Source organism: Solanum lycopersicum, chromosome 7 (genome assembly GCF_036512215.1).
Source record: "Solanum lycopersicum chromosome 7, SLM_r2.1".
Taxonomy (NCBI): domain Eukaryota; kingdom Viridiplantae; phylum Streptophyta; class Magnoliopsida; order Solanales; family Solanaceae; genus Solanum; species Solanum lycopersicum.
The window spans coordinates 36,008,763-36,024,812 of NC_090806.1; the positions used below are offsets into that span (position 1 = coordinate 36,008,763).

A 16,050-nucleotide genomic window follows, 5' to 3' on the forward strand; every position below is an offset into this window, starting at 1 on the left:
CATCATTTAGTCGACTATTCATTTTTTATACTTACAAAACATTTTATTATTCATTAATCCAAGAAAAAACATCAAAAATTGTAAAGTATTTCAAATAAATAACTTACCAATTTCTATACGAACACGATTACAGTTTAGAAAGATGAGAGAGTAATGGAGGACTAGAGAACAAGAGTAACAACTGCATAGGAAGAGTAACGATGGATTTCTGAATTTCTAAGGAAGAAGATGAACAATCGTCCAAGGGAGGAACAAAAGAAGAGAGAGAAGAGAGGAAGGAAGATGAAAAGACTTTTTTCTTTTAAATGATTTGGTTTGAATAATAAAAGTTTGTATTTTATAAAAGATTAGAAAATTTTGAAAATGTTAATTTGGTCCAAAAATTAGTTAATTACATTTTAAAGAAGATTTGACAAGTTCTTGATCAATCTGTAACCAAAAACAAAAACAAGACTTATTTGACACTTTCTTCTTAATTTTCTCAGGTGAATTATAGTGTTCATTCTCTATTTTACTCTCCAAATATAAAGAATGGAGAGTAAAATAGAGGTGAGTTGGAGATGGTCTAAGAAAGAATACACAAGTAGCTAATTAACAATACACAAATACGCCCATTGATTTAATTATTTTTTGTAATATCAATAAAGAAATAGTATTTGATTAAATTAATAGATAACTACACCAACCCAAAACCACTGCCTTCGAATTATTCTTGATCCAAACACATCCGCGTAATTTGTTATCCTCATCGCTTAATAATAGCCGTGCTTCATACCCTATAAATTGACTTTGACAGGCATCCAATTTTTCCATGAAGGTTTGTATTGGTTTACATATCTTTATTTTCTATGATGATTTGGTGTTCTTTCTTTGAAATTTGATCAAGATATATAGGTAATTATTGTTGATCAATATATGTTTTAGATTTGTATGATTCTGATGTCTTCTCTTAGTTTTGTGTTGTGGGTTATGATTTGCAACTCTTTGATCATTGATCATCTCTGTAGACAAGTTAATACGGGATGACAAATATTAGGGGTTTTAGGCGTTCCAATTAATTCTGTTTTTTATTCGTTATTGGTGTTTTTTTGATCAGATATGGGGAGAATTATTATCGGTACCTGTGCAGTGCATTTATTTTCTGATTGATTCCCAATGTATTTATAGAAATTGGAAGCTGGTAGCCATTCTAGATTTAGTTTTAGGGAATCAAGTTTTGGGAAATCTGAGGTTTTTGTTGTGAGAAATTGTCTGTTTCCTATTTACTATTATGAAATCTAGCATTTTCCTTTTGTTGAATCAGAATATGAGTAGAAGTTGATCTTGGGATGAATCAGTCCCATCATCTTTTCTTGTATTTACAACAACAACCATATAGTGGACCTATCAGTTTGGATTTGATATCTTGACATCCATCTTTAATGCTAATTTACATGCTAATCATGTTTCTCCTTGCTCAACTTATTTGGTTTGATTATCACCGGATGCCATTCTTAGATTTCATCCATTCCCCTCAAAGATTAACATTGCTTTTACGCTTCTTTAAAATAGGGAAATTGGGACTTGATAAATTGAAAATCATCCTAGGTGGCTTCTTCAGGTAAAAGGTTCGCCCATTGCACCAAGATGTATGTTGCCGCCTTGTTTCCTCTCTTGCTCATTCTCCTGTCTAACACTGCTACAGGTTCAACCAATGGTTTGCCATTATATGAGCAAAGAGGAGGGTCTATGGATGGAATTGTTTGTTTCCCAACTTTCTTCTTAAGTTGTGAAATGTGGAACACAGGATGTATTTTTGCTGTCGGGGGTAACCTCAGCTAATAGGCCACCAATCCAATCTTTCTGACGATCTGATAGGGTCCATAGAATTTTGAAGCTAACTAGAGGTTATTTCTTGTAGCTATTGAAGCTTGTCTATATGGTTGTAGTTTCAAAATCACCCAGTTCCCTTCTTCAAATTCCCTCTCCGTTCTTTTCTTATCAGTATTCATTTTCATTCTGTTTTGTGCCTTTGCCAAATTTTCCTTTTACACTTTAGCCATAATCTACCTCTCTTTGAATAATTGATTAATATCATCTACTTTAGACTGTGCTATTAACTCGAATGAAAGTTGTGGAGGGTCATAACCATAGACTACTTTGAAGGAAGTCTTTTTTAGTGATGAATGGTAGTTGCTATTGTACCAATACTCAGCTAATGAAAGCCATTTGTTCCAATCCTTTGGTATATGTCCCGTCAGACACCTTAGGTAATTTTCTAGACACCTGTTCAATCTTTCAGTCTGCCCATCAGTTTGTGGATTGTAAGCAGAAGTGTAAAGTAGTTGAACTTTCAGGTTCTTAAAAATTTCCTTCCAGAAATTGCTCAAGAAAATGTTGTCTCTATCTGATACAATAATCTTAGGTAAACCATGTAGCTTATAAATGATATCCATAAACACTCTAGCTACTTGAGATGCAATATAAGGATGAGATAGAGACATAAAATAAGCATACTTGTTATACCTGTCAACTATTACCAGAATAGGTTCTTGCCCTTCTGATTTTGGACTTCTACGAAGTCCATTGGTATGTGTTCCCACATTCCCTCAAGTACTGGAAGGGGTTGTAATAACCCCGGATAAAATACTTGTTCATCCTTGTACCTCTGGCAAATGTCACATTCTTGAACCACCACTTTCACCTGCTCAATCATAGTAGGCGAATAGAAGATTGCCTTTAGCCTCTGATAGGTTGCCCAAACTCTAGAATGTCCTCCCAACATAGAGTTGTGTATTGTGGAAACCAACTGTTGTCTCAAGACTCCATTATTCCCTATCCATACCTTCTTTTATTTCTCAGTATTCCTTGTTGTATGGAATTGTCTGGATCATTCCCTGCATTAGTACTTAAAGTTGTGATTGCAGTTACTACTTCTTGATCCCCTTCATAACTATGTAGTATCTCTTCAATCCATTTGGGTTTCAATTGAGATATTAGTACGCACTGCTGAGATGTAATTTCAGTCTGGTGATCTACCTTCCTTGACAAAGCATCAGCCACTACATTCATAACTCCTTTCTTGTAGTGAATTTCAAAGCTTAACCCCATCAACTTGGTTAAGCCTTTGTGCTGCAATGATGTTGTTATGTTTTGCTCTTATAGAAACTTCAAACTAAAATGGTCAGTTTTAATAATGAAGTGGTGAGGAAGAAGGTAATGTCTCCATTTGTCTACAACTTGTAGAAGAGCAATTAGTTCCTTTTCATTAGTAGATAGTCCTTGATGTTTTTTGCTCAAGGATTGACTCATGAATGCCAAGGGTCTCTTATCCTGCATCTGTATAGCTCCAACTCCAGTGTTGCATGCATCCACCTTTAATATGAATGGTTTACTGAAGTCAGAAAGTGCTAACACTGGAGCGTTAGACATAGCTAATTTTAATTGATAAAATGCTCTTTCAGCTTCCGTATTCCATTTAGATTCTCCTTTCTTTAGTAAATTTGTTAAAGGCTTATTCAGTTGTGTATACCGCCTGATGAACTTCCTGTAGTATCCTGTTAACCCTAGAAAACCTCTCAGTTCTTTAATAGTTTTGGGTCGTGTCCAGTCAATCATAGCAGAAATCTTTGAGTGATCAGTACTTACACTATTTCTAGAGATGATATGTCCCAAGTATTCTACCCGAGGCTGTCCAAAATCACATTTGCTGAGCTTAGCAAAGATATTATTTGCCTTTAGTAGCCTCAACACAACCTTTAGATGACGTATGTGCTCTTCCATGTTCTTACTATATATTATTATATCATCAAAGAATACCAATATAAACTTTCTCAGCTGGTCTTTGAACACCACATTCATTAAGGACTGAAATGTGGACGGAGCATTAGTCAATCCAAATGGCATAACTCTGAACTCCCATAGGCCATGGTTAGTTCTGAATGCAGTCTTGTATTATTCACCACTCCTCATTATTATTATACCTCGCTCTAAGATCAATCTTTGAAAACCCAGTGCCCCAAACAATTCATCTAAAAAATCATCAATCCTGGGAATCAGGTACATATTCTTTATAGTTAAGTTGTTTAATCTCCTGTAATCAACACATAATCTCAATGTATAATCCTTTTTTGTAAACAATAGAGCAGGGGAAGCAAAAGGTGAATGGCTTGGTACAAGAGTGCTAGCCTTAAGCATATAATACTCAATAGCATTCTTTTGATCATATGAGTACATGTAGGATGTTAGATAAAAAGGCTAAGCACCTAGAACTAGATTGATAATATGATCACAAGTTCTTCTTGGGGATAATTTACTTAGGCTCCTGGAAAATACTTACATGTTGTTCAAGTAATTTGCTGATTCTGGGATGCAACACTTATTTCTCTTTTGTCGCCTTCTCTTCTTGTATCATAGCTAACTTAGATACTACCTCACAAGTACCAGAGTGTATCATTCTCTTAAGTGTTTCAGTGTCTACTGCAGTAACTTCAGACTCCTCAGTAACCCCATACAAAGATATGATTCTTCCATCAGTTATGAAGCTTAGGCTATGGGGTCTGATATGCAAAATGAGTGGTGCCACCATATCTATCAAGTCCATTCCTAAGATCATGTCACAGCCTCCCAACTTTCATTAGTTTGAGATGAAAATTTAACTGTTCATCTTGCATTTTCCAGCCAAAAGAAGGACTCATGAATTGACAGCTCATTAGCTCACCATTAGCTACTAATATCCTCAGAGGCTTCCTCAGGGGTTCTACTGGTAACGTTAATATTTTCACAATGTGGGGATCAATAAAGGAATGGGTAGATACACTATATATTAAAATTACAATAGGTAGTTTCCTGGTATGGTCTATGATTTTAATGGTAGACACATTGCTATTGGCAGAACTCAAGCCCACCAAGACATTAAGAGACACTTCAGCTTGTTCTTTTGCTTCTTCCTCTAGTGTCTTAGGGACATCTACAACCTCTGCAAGTTGATCTCCTTCTCCTTCCATCTCCTCAACTTCCATAGCATGTAATGCTCTTTGTTTGCGCTGATGACACGGATGATATTTCTCTTTCCAATTGTAACAAAGCCCCTGCTATCCCTTAATGCCCCAAGGTGTTGTGGTAGAGTATTTGGTTTGAGAGGAGCTCAACCTTGTGTTTTATGGTTTGGATAGGTTATTCTCAATGGTTGTTGATGATTGTGGATTCCCACAACTGGTCTATTTGGAGGGTTTTAAGGATTTCTAGGATATGAGATGGCTAAGGCTCTTTGGTTTGTGGTTTGAGGCAGTTTATTAGGGACAAAGGGAATTAGGGCCTTGAATGATTTTCATATAATTTGGATATTTCATAAGCATCTAACACTGTGGTAGGGTTAGCTAACTTCACAATGGCTTTAATTCAGGTCTAAGGCCACTGTTAAAACTAGCTACATAATGAGTTTTATTCAAGAGTGGATTAATAACAGTCATATAACTGGTAAGATCTTCAAACTTGTCTTGATACTGATCCACAGTCCCCACTTGCATCAGTTTATTAAATTCATCTACGATATCTTGGGGTCTTCTATTCCCAAACCTTCTACACAATTCCATGCAGAATCTCTTCCATTTCATCCTCCCTCTATGATTGACAATGTAACTATCAAACCACATATCCACTCGATTCCCCAAATGTACAGAAGCATAACAATGTTTTTCATGTTCTGAAATGTTGTACAATTCAAAAAACTTTTCAAACTTTCTGAGCCAACTTCTGGGATTACAACCATCAAATTTAGGGAAATTAATTTTTGGTTTAAGTGTCCTGGGCTGGGGTGTAGACGCTATATGCATAATCGGGGGTGGGAAGTATAGTAGGGGATGAGGAATACATGGAATTCCTGAATAAGGGAGGACTCGAGAAAATTAGAGCTGGAGGAAAAGAGAAACCCCGACCCACTTTAAAAATATATGGGGTAAATGAAGGTTGAGAACCTACCATTTCAGGTGAAGAACTTACGATTGGTAATTTTCCGGTCAAAGTTTGGCAAGTCTCCACTTGGACCCGAGTTTCATGGGTCGCTGTTGGTGTTGCTCGTGGAGTCAAATAAGGTGGGGTGGTGAGGGAAGAGTTCGGGCTGTTCTGCAATGCCATATTCTAAATGATGTACTCAAGCTTCTTGTTCGTCTCATAAATCTCACCCAACTGAACCTGAAACTGTGATTGATTCAGTTCGAGGGTTTCAAAACATTTGCCCACATCCTCTTAAAAACTGATAGTTTACTGCGCACCATGAGGATATCGTCTTGCAAGCTTTGCAGCTCTGAAGGCGACGCCATTACAGAAAGTGTTGAAGGAACATGGGGCTCTGATAGCATTGTAACAAGAGGTGATTCTTGTTACTAAGACTAAGAATAAGAAGTACGAGAAAAGGAAAGAAGGAGAAAGAAGTTTCAATAATTTTCTGATTATCTTCCTCAAAGTAATACAAGGATATATAATCCTTTAGGATCAGTACAATAGTACGATAGCTGTCCTCAATCCAAAACAGAATTTAGGACTAGAAAGTAATAAAATAACTATTGTTAAGGACTAGGAAAGTAAATACTAAAATTAACAACTGAAATACCTAATGTACTTAAATATCATAATCTAAACTTCATTTGTTAACGGTCACAACAACTTTTGTGACAGATAAGTAGTCAAAAGTCTAGTTTTGGATCCTAGATAGTATGGTGAAATGCTCCTTTGCCTTTTGTGTCTTAGCTACTTATCTATTAATTTACATCTATTTTCCCTTGGTTATCACGCCTCCTTGCTTTTTCTTTGTTGGTGAATATGTGCGCAAACCATGTGTTGACATAAATGGAGGATTAGTTTTGGAGACTTCAAATGCTTGTATCAAGTATGCGTTCCGGTGCACCTGTTTCTTTGTTTTTTTGGTGCTTGCACTCCAAGATAGAGATTGTCAGGCTTAGACTAAAGATGGGGTTTTTCAATTGACTCTTGCATCTCGAGTAATTTCCTAGGTGATGAAGAGTTTTGTCAGCTTTGCACTGAACTATGCCCTTCTTTCTGTGCTTGTTGTTGGGTCTAATCGAGTAGTGGATTGTTCTTGTCATGGAGGGATTTGTTTGGACATATGTATTGAGATTTTATTTGATTTGAGTTTAGGTTTTCTTTAGTTCAATTTTTGTGAGCATTGAGATTCTCATTTAAGTTTTCTTCCCTAATTATAGTGGTCCCTCTTCTCTTTGTCAAAAATTGCGGCTATGTGGAAGTTCCCAGCTTAATAGTTTTTCTTGCTGTTTTTTGTTCGAATGCTTGTGGTGTTCGCCAACTAATGGTGTTTGATGGGTACATGGTCTAATCGATAGGTGATAAGTAATCAAAACTTGATCCAACCTAAATCCTTGATCTCGACATCCTCATCAAGAGGGTCTGTCTATATTGGTATATCTTGCTGCTTATCTTCTTGCTTCTTGTTTGTTGTGTCACCCCAACTTGATTTTATTTGTTGGATCGATTCCAATTTAAAGGAATAGATTTGGAAATTCTGAAGGTTGATTCCTAATGCCCTAGAATGGGCAGGCTGTTTCTCTGCCATTTTAGTGCTGGCACTGGAATCTGAATATGATAAGGCAAGATACAGGGGTTTCTCAATCATAATTCTTTGCCATTTTTGTGCTTGCATCGGGATCCGAGTATTATCAGGCTTTGAGAGGACTTCTTCAACCCTGTATTACATTTTCTACTGGGTTTCGTCAGGTTTGCACGTAACTCTCGCCTTCATTCCTCATGTTGCAGCCATTGAATCGTACAAAATAGTGGACTCTTCTTTCGATGGAGTGACCTTGCTTGTCTTATATGAGTTGAGGCCTTTTTAGTTCAGTCTTTTATAGTATCAAAAATTTTAAATTGAGTTTTCTTCCATCATGGCTCCTCTTATCTGTGTCAAAATTACTGTTGTATGGAAGTTTCTCAATTAGTATGTTATTTTGACCAGTGTGTTGCATTTTGCTGTTGCCATGAAGTTCTTAGTCCAGACGCATATGTTCTTCAATGATCCGAGTGATGAGGTTTCCTATTGTGATGGGGTCTTTAATGGCTGTGGAAACCTAAATAAGTACTCCGCCAATTCTAGATCTTCTGATAGAGACAATTACTTGAAGTACTTATGTTTACTTTTGATCTTCTATCTCCTTATCTTCTGTGCTTCCATTTTTTTCATTATCACGCTAGTTTTTTTTTTGGTTGGATAGATGTGTAGCCATATGGTGATACTGTTATGGACATTCAGATTTGGAGATTTCAAAGGTCAGTTATCACCAACATGTGATCCTCTGTCACCTTTTGGACAATGGTGCTTGCATTGCAAATTTGGATTTCCAGGCTTTGACACAAGGGCTTTTTTTGTCTTGTCTGTGGCATATTTAGTGATTACATGGGTGGTTTTGGGGTTTGTCATATTTACACTTAACTGTTCCTTTCTTTCAATTCCTGCAGCCGTTGAACCACAAAGCAGTATTGTTCTTTTTATGAAGCGGTCGTGTTTTATCTGTTTGTGTTGAGGTTTCTTTAGTAGAGTCTTTTATGAATATTAAGATTTTTGATTCAATTTTCTTTCCTTATGGATCCGTTTTCTCTGTCGAAACTATTGTTATATGGATGTTTTTCTGGACTAAGATAATATTTTGTTACAAGTGTGTATTATGTTTTGTTGCAATGAAGATTTTAATCAGACACTTTGTTCTTCAATGATCCAACTGATGACCTCCATTATGGTTATTGTCGCTTGATAGGTACTTGGTATGTGGATTTATCTATCCATAAAGTGTTGCTCTACTTCTGGTCCTCTTGCTACATATATTTTTTACTGCCATTTTTTTGTTGGATGGATGTGTAGACTATATGGTGAAAATATTAGAGGTTGATTTCTATGGTTGAGATGATGTATAGTAGAGGTTGATTTCAATGGTTGAGATGATGTACGCTCTTGGTCTTTTTGGTTCTTGCACTACAATTTGGATGTATTGCTTAGGGCTTCAACAAAGAAGGGTTTTATTTCTTGTCTAAATCTCATCTCTAGTGATTTCTTAGGTGGTGTGGGTTTCATGTTTTTGTTGTACCTTTTTTTTGTGCGTGCATCCATTGGGTCTTATAGAGCAGTGAATTATTTTTTTCATGGAGCGGCTTAGTCTGTCCATATATATTGAGGTTGCCTTAGTTTAGGCTTTTATGAGTACTTGGATTTTTATCTAAAATAGTTTTTATTTTTCACTAGTGTGTCATATTCTACTGTCATTTTTGTTTTCTGTCCAGATGCTCCTTCCCTTCAATTGTGCAATTGTGAGACTCTAGATGGTTGATGGTCATGGCCTTATGGACACCTGACAAGATCTCAATTTGGATCTCTTTAAAGCCTCATAAATGGGTTTTGTAACTCTTCGCTTCACTCCTTTGCACGCAACCATTGGTCTCACAAAGCAGTTGATTTTTTCTGATGGAGTACCCTTATTTGTCCATATGGCGTTGTTGAGGTTTTTTTTTGTTCACTCTTTTATGAGTATGATAATTTTCAATTTAGTCTTTTTCCCTAATGACCGTTTTGTCTTTTTAAAACTATTCATGTGGAAGTTTCTCAATTAGGACATCAAAGCGTGATTCATATATATGATAGGAGTCTTGCGCAACTCAAGTGAAATATTGTTAAAAAGACTCTATCGGTAATCAGAAAGAGAAAATGGTTTTTCACCTGTGTATTGTATTCTACTGCCATGAAGTTCTAAGTCCAGATGTATATGTCTTGGATGATCCAATTGATGATGTCTCTTATAGTGAGATGAAGTCTGTTATGGCTATATACAACTGATAAGTACTCAACCAATTGTAAATCTTTCGATCGCGGCGTAAAATACTTTGTTTATTTTGTTCTTAGCTACTTACTTGTTTTCTCTTCTTCCGTTTTTTCCTGTTATCACACTAGTTTTTTTTTGTTTGATGGATGTGTAGACCGTATGGTGATACTGTTATGGATGTTCAAGTTTGGAAATTTTAAAGCTTGGTTAACCAACATGCGATCCTCAGCCACCTTTTGGACTTTTTGGTTCTTGCACTACAATCTTGATATCGTCTGGGCTTTGACAAAAGGGGATTTTCAGTCTCGTCTATGGCATATCTATTCATCATTTGGGTGGTTTGGGGTTTGTCAGATTTGCACTTAACTGTTCCCTTCTTTCTGTTCTTGCAGCCATTGCCTACAAGGAAGTGAATTGTTCTTTTCATGAAGCGGTTGTGTTGTCCATTTGTGTTGAGGTTTCTTTAGTTAAGTCTTTTGTGAGTACTATGATATTCGATTCCACTTTTCTTACCGTATGGATCCTCTTCCTCTGTCAAAATTATTGATGTATGAAAGACTGACAGTTTCTTAACTAAGATAATATTTTTCACCGGTGTGTGTTGTGTTCTGCTGCAATGAAGTTTGCCAGTAAGTACTCGGTCAATATTGGATATTACTTTTTGACAACGTCATTAAGTCCTGCTCCACTTCTGGTCGTCTAACTACATATGTTGTTTCCTTCCATGTAGACTATATAGGACATAATTTACAATTCAAAGTTACACATTATTCCTTTCCTGCAATGGATGCGGTCAAAAAAGGATTCCTAAATTTTATTGTCCGTTATTTCGTATGTGACGACAGGTCAAACTATATCGTGGCGGTAATTAGAAGTTAAACATTTGGAGATTTCAATGGTTAATGTCCAGTATAGTATCTCTGTACCCTCTTGGTCTTTTTGGTTCTTGCTATGTAATCTGGATATATTGGTCATGGCTTCAACAAAAAAGGGGTCTTTAATATTGTATATAGGACATCTCTTACTGATTTCTTAGGTGGTAAGGGTTCTGTCAGTTTTGAACTTGATTGTACCCTTTTTTTTTGTTCTTGCAGCCATTGAGTATTAAAGAGCAGTAAAATATTCTTTTGATGGAGAGGCTTTGTTTGTCCAATTTATGTCGAGGTTTCCATGGTTTAGGCTTGTATGAGTACTGAGATTTGCAACTATTTTTTTCAATTAGTGTGTGTGATATTCTATCGTCATTTTTGGAATTCCGTTTAGATGCTTATTTTTTCAATTATCCAAGCTGATGAGATGCTTATTTGTTGATGGTTATGATCTTGTGGACACTTAACAACTACTCAATTTTGGATCTTTTGATTCGCTATTGTTTTTTGGTTGATCATGTATGGCTAATAATGATGGGAGAACAATTATGGGTATCTTTCCTATGCATTTATTTATTTTGTTCCCAATTTCTTGATGTACCTTTGATTGACTTCCACTTTTTTTATTTTAGAAACTGGAAGTTGGTAAGGTCCGTTCTGAATGCAGTTTTGCGAAATCGAGTATTGCTTCCTGGTTTTGCAATATTCTGAGGTTTTTGTTGTGAGAAATCATGAGTTGTGTACATTATCTTATCACCCTATTTACTACTCTAACACCTAGCAATTTCCTTTTGTTGAATCAAAATATGAGTAGAAGTGGGAATTTGGATCTTGAGATGAACGAGTCCCATTGTCATCTCTTGTCATAACCATAGAGAGGAGCTGTCAGTTTGGATTTGATATCTAGACTTCAATCCTTAATGCTAATATTGATGCCTATCATGTTTCTCCTTGCTCAATTATTTTGTTTGGTCATCACTGAATGTTATTCTTAGCTATCAACAATACATGGATGTGCATCTAGGTGCAAGTTATTCTACAGGAGTAGGTGTCTTGTTTTGGTGTTCCTCTTGGGAAATATGCAGGAGTACCCAGGTTTTTGACTTTAGGTAGTCTCTCGAAGTTTTGTCATAACAGCTTATGGAAGTTCTCAACTATTTCTCTTCATTTGTGTGCATAAAGCGTTCCCGCTGCCTGTATTAGTTGATGGTTCAGTTGCGAATGTTCTTTGATAATTCTGTTATATCTTGTGGTGTTATGGGCACTGTATAAGTAATCGAAGTCAATTTTGGATCTCTGATAGTGCCGTAAAGTGATCCTTTGGCTTTTGTGTGCTAACTACTTGTTTTCTCTCTTCTTCTGTTTTCTCTTGGTTATTACACTTGCTTGATCTTGTTTGTTGGTGAATATATGTGTAGACCACATGGTGATATTAATAGAGGATTAGTTTTGGTAAATTCGAATGCTTGTATCCGGTATGCATTCCTGTGCACCTTTTTCTTTGTCTTTTTGGTGCTTGCATTCCAAGAGAGATATTGCACGACTTCGACTAATGAGTTTTTTCAATATCTCTTGCACCTCCAATGATTTATTAGGTTATAAGGGTTTTATTAGCTTTGCACTTTATTTTTCTCTTCTTTCTGTCCTTGCAACCTCATTTCTTTGCGGGTCTAGCTGAGCAGTTAATTATCCTTTTCGTGGAGGGATTTTGTTTGGACATTTGTGTTGAGGTTCTTCTAGTTCATGTTTTATGAGTTCTGTCATTCATATTTTAATTGTCTTCCCCAATTGTAGTGGCTTCCTATCTTTGTCAAAAATTGATGTTATATGAAAATCCTTAGTTAAATTAGTTTTTCTTGCACTAGTGTGTGTTGTATTCTGCTGCTGCTTTTAGTTTGTTAATTGAATGCTTGTGTTCTTCGGTGATCCAATTGATGAGATTCCGAGATGCCCTGGTTGGTTGATGGGTATGTGGACTTATTGACACCTGATAAGTAATCAAAACTCAATCCTATATCTTTTTACAGCCCCATTAAGTGGGTCCGTTCTCTTCTTCTGTTATTTGTATCACCCGATCTTGATTTTGTTTGTTGGAATGATGACACTCGAGGGTTAGATTTGGAAAATTTTGTAGGTTGATGCCAGTGTCCGTTCTTGTGCAAGATGTTTCCCTGCCATTTCTTTGCTGGCACTACAATCTGAATATTAGTAGGAGAGATATAATGGGGTTTCTCAATCTTGATTCTTTGCCAGTTTTGTGGTTGCACCACAATGTGGATACTATCAGGCTCTACGAGGGTTTTTTTTCAATCATTGTCTTGCATTTTCTAGTGGGTTTCGTCATCTTTGCAAGTAATTAATTCTTTCCTTCATTCCTTTGTTTGCAGCTATTTGGCATTACAGAGCAGTGGATTCTTCTTTTCATGGAGCGATCTTGTTTGTCCACATTAGTTGAGTCCTTTCTATTTCAACCTTATATGGGTATCGATAATTTTTAGTTAAATTTTCGTCCCTTGTGGCTCCTCTTATCTTTGTCAAAATTACTATTGTATGGGAGTTTATCAATTAGGATATTATTTTTTACACAGTGTTGTATTTTCTCTGCTGCCATAAAGTTCTTATTTAAGAAGCATATGCTCTTCGATGATCCAAGTTGTGAGGTGCATGGTGATAATGAGGTCTTTTGTGTGGACACCTGAAGAAGTACTCGGCCAATGCTAGACCTTTTAATAATGATGTAGATTACATCTTTACTTTGTTCTTCTAGCTACTTTTTATCTCGTCTTCCAATATTTTTTCATTGTCATGATAGTTTGTTTTGGTTGGATAGATGTATAGCCATATGGTTGCGGTACTGTAATGGACACTCAGATTTGGAAGTTTCAAAACTTGGTTGTAATCAACATGTGATTCTCTGTCACCTTTTTGTCTTTGGTGCTTGCACTGCAATTTGAATTTTCAGGCTTTGACATAAGGGCGTTTCTTGTCTTGTCCATGGATTATTTAGTTATTAATGGGTGGTTTTGGGGTTCGTGAGATTTGAACTTTATTGTTCCTTTCTTTTAATTCTTGCAGCCATTGAACCCAGGGCAGTGGATCATTCTTTTCATGAAGCAACCATGTATCCGTTCTTGTTGAGGTTTCTTTAGTGAGTCTTTTATGAGTATTGGGGTTTTCGATTCAGTTTTCTTTCCTTATAGGTCCCTTTTCTCTATCAAAACTATTTTTGTATGGATGGCTTTTTGACTAAGATAGTATTTTCTTACAAGTGCGTATTGTGTTCTGGTGCCATGAAAATTTTATTCCAGGGACTTTGATCTTCAATGATCAACTGAAGAGTTCTCTCCTTATTATGGTTATAGTCGCTTCATAAGTTCTCAGCTTGTGGATCTATATCTTCATGAAGTACTGCTCTACTTTTGGTCTTCCAGCTACATATGTTCTTTGCTGCCATTTCTTTTTTGTTGGATGGATGTGTAGAGAATATTGGAGAATTCCCACAGCTTGCTTTTGAGATGGTTATGCTTCGACAAACATAATGTTATTATAACATATATGATGTCACGTGATAGACAACTTTTTGGGCCCTGTCTAGTGAAAAACATGATTCCAATGACAAGATACTACTACTTCAGAGATGCAAAGCTCCAAATGGTCCCTAGTTTTTTTATGAGATTGTGTAAGGCTTTGTGCAATGGGAAGAGCGTTTGAGACTACGTGAATATAAATTCTATCTTTTCTCATACCGTGAAGAAATCGCATTCGTCAAAATCCAGAATTCATATCATAATATCCAGAAAGCAGATTGTCCAGTTTAGGAGTACACCAACTCCATCACTACAAGCATGGAACCTTGGTTCTTCCCTACTATCACATCTACAAATGAGACCACAACATTAAGTTTCAAGATTCTTCATAGAGTGAAACTTCCATTAGTGAAGATTTGAGACTCAACTATTTTTCCCTAAACTCAAGCTTATCACATCCAAGATTAATAATCCACATATACCAATCCCAAATCAAAAGAGACCAAACAAGCATGTGAGATAAGCCAAGAAAAAAGATACCCAACTCATCATACAATCCAAAATAAAAACTGCTTCACTCCTATAATTTTTAAACACCACCTATATTCAGTATCTGCATTTCGTACATGTGAGAGGAGACAATAATTTGAGATAAGCCAAAGAAAGAGATATCCAACTCATCATAACAACCCAAAATAAAAATCTTCTTCACAACCTATACTTGTTATAATATTACCTTGTAGACCACCTATGTTCAGTAACTGTACTTCGTACATGTGAGAGGAGACAATAATTTTGAGAAGATTTAGTTTTTACTCAATAGCTAAAACTCAACTAGCGACATCGCTGCCTAACAGAACACTCATCCTCCATAAACTGCAAGAGACCAAATAAGCATGTGAGAAAAGCCAAGGAAAAAGATATCCAACTCATCATACAATCCAAAATAAAAATAGCTTAACGCACATACTTTTTAAACACCACCTATATTCAGTTACTGCATTTTGTACATGTGAGAGGAGGCAATAATTTGAGATAAGCCAAAGAAAGAGATATCCAACTCATCATAACAACCCAAAATAGAAATCTTCTTCACAACCTATACTTGTTATAATATTAACTTGTAGACCACCTATGTTCAGTAACTGCACTTCGTACATGTGAGAGGAGACAATAATTTTGAGAAGATTTAGTTTCTACTCAATAGCTAAAACTCAACTAGCGACATTGCTGCCTAACAGAACACTCATCATCCATAAACTGCAAGAGACCAAAATAAGCATGTGAGATAAGCCAAGAAAAAAGATATCCAACTCATCATACAATCCAAAATAAAAATAGTTTCACGCCTATACTTTTTAAACACCACCTATATTCAGTAACTGCATTTCATACATGTGAGAGGAGACAATAATTTGAGATAAGCCAGAGAAAGAGATATCCAACTCATCATAACAACCCAAAATAGAAAGCTTCTTCACAACCTATGCTTGTTATAATATTACCTTGTATACCACCTATGTTCAGTAACTGCACTTCATATATGTGAGAGGAGACAATAATTTTGAGAAGATTTAGTTTTTACTCAATAGCTAAAACTCAACTAGTGACATCGCTGCCTAATAGAACACTCATTCTCCATAAACTGCAAGGTGATCAAATTACTATCTCGTAGGAGAAAGCACATTAGCTAGTACGAGACTTGAACACTAAAATGTAGTCGAACACACACCCACAAAATAACAAGAAGCAATAACAATAATCCGAAATAGATATTTGAATACATCGAAACATTAAAATATGACGAGAACAACATCAAAACAAATTTCGAGCGTC

At 36.1% G+C, this 16,050-nt stretch overlaps 1 long non-coding RNA gene across 1 annotated transcript; it reads left to right on the forward strand.

Annotated features, from left to right (window-relative positions):
• Window positions 1-435: 435 nt before the first annotated feature.
• Window positions 436-13,440, forward strand: LOC109120661 (uncharacterized). The gene is made up of 4 exons (XR_002028124.3): window positions 436-817; window positions 1,552-1,600; window positions 1,685-1,886; window positions 13,075-13,440. It is a non-coding gene; the product is annotated as an uncharacterized lncRNA (long non-coding RNA).
• Window positions 13,441-16,050: the final 2,610 nt, after the last annotated feature.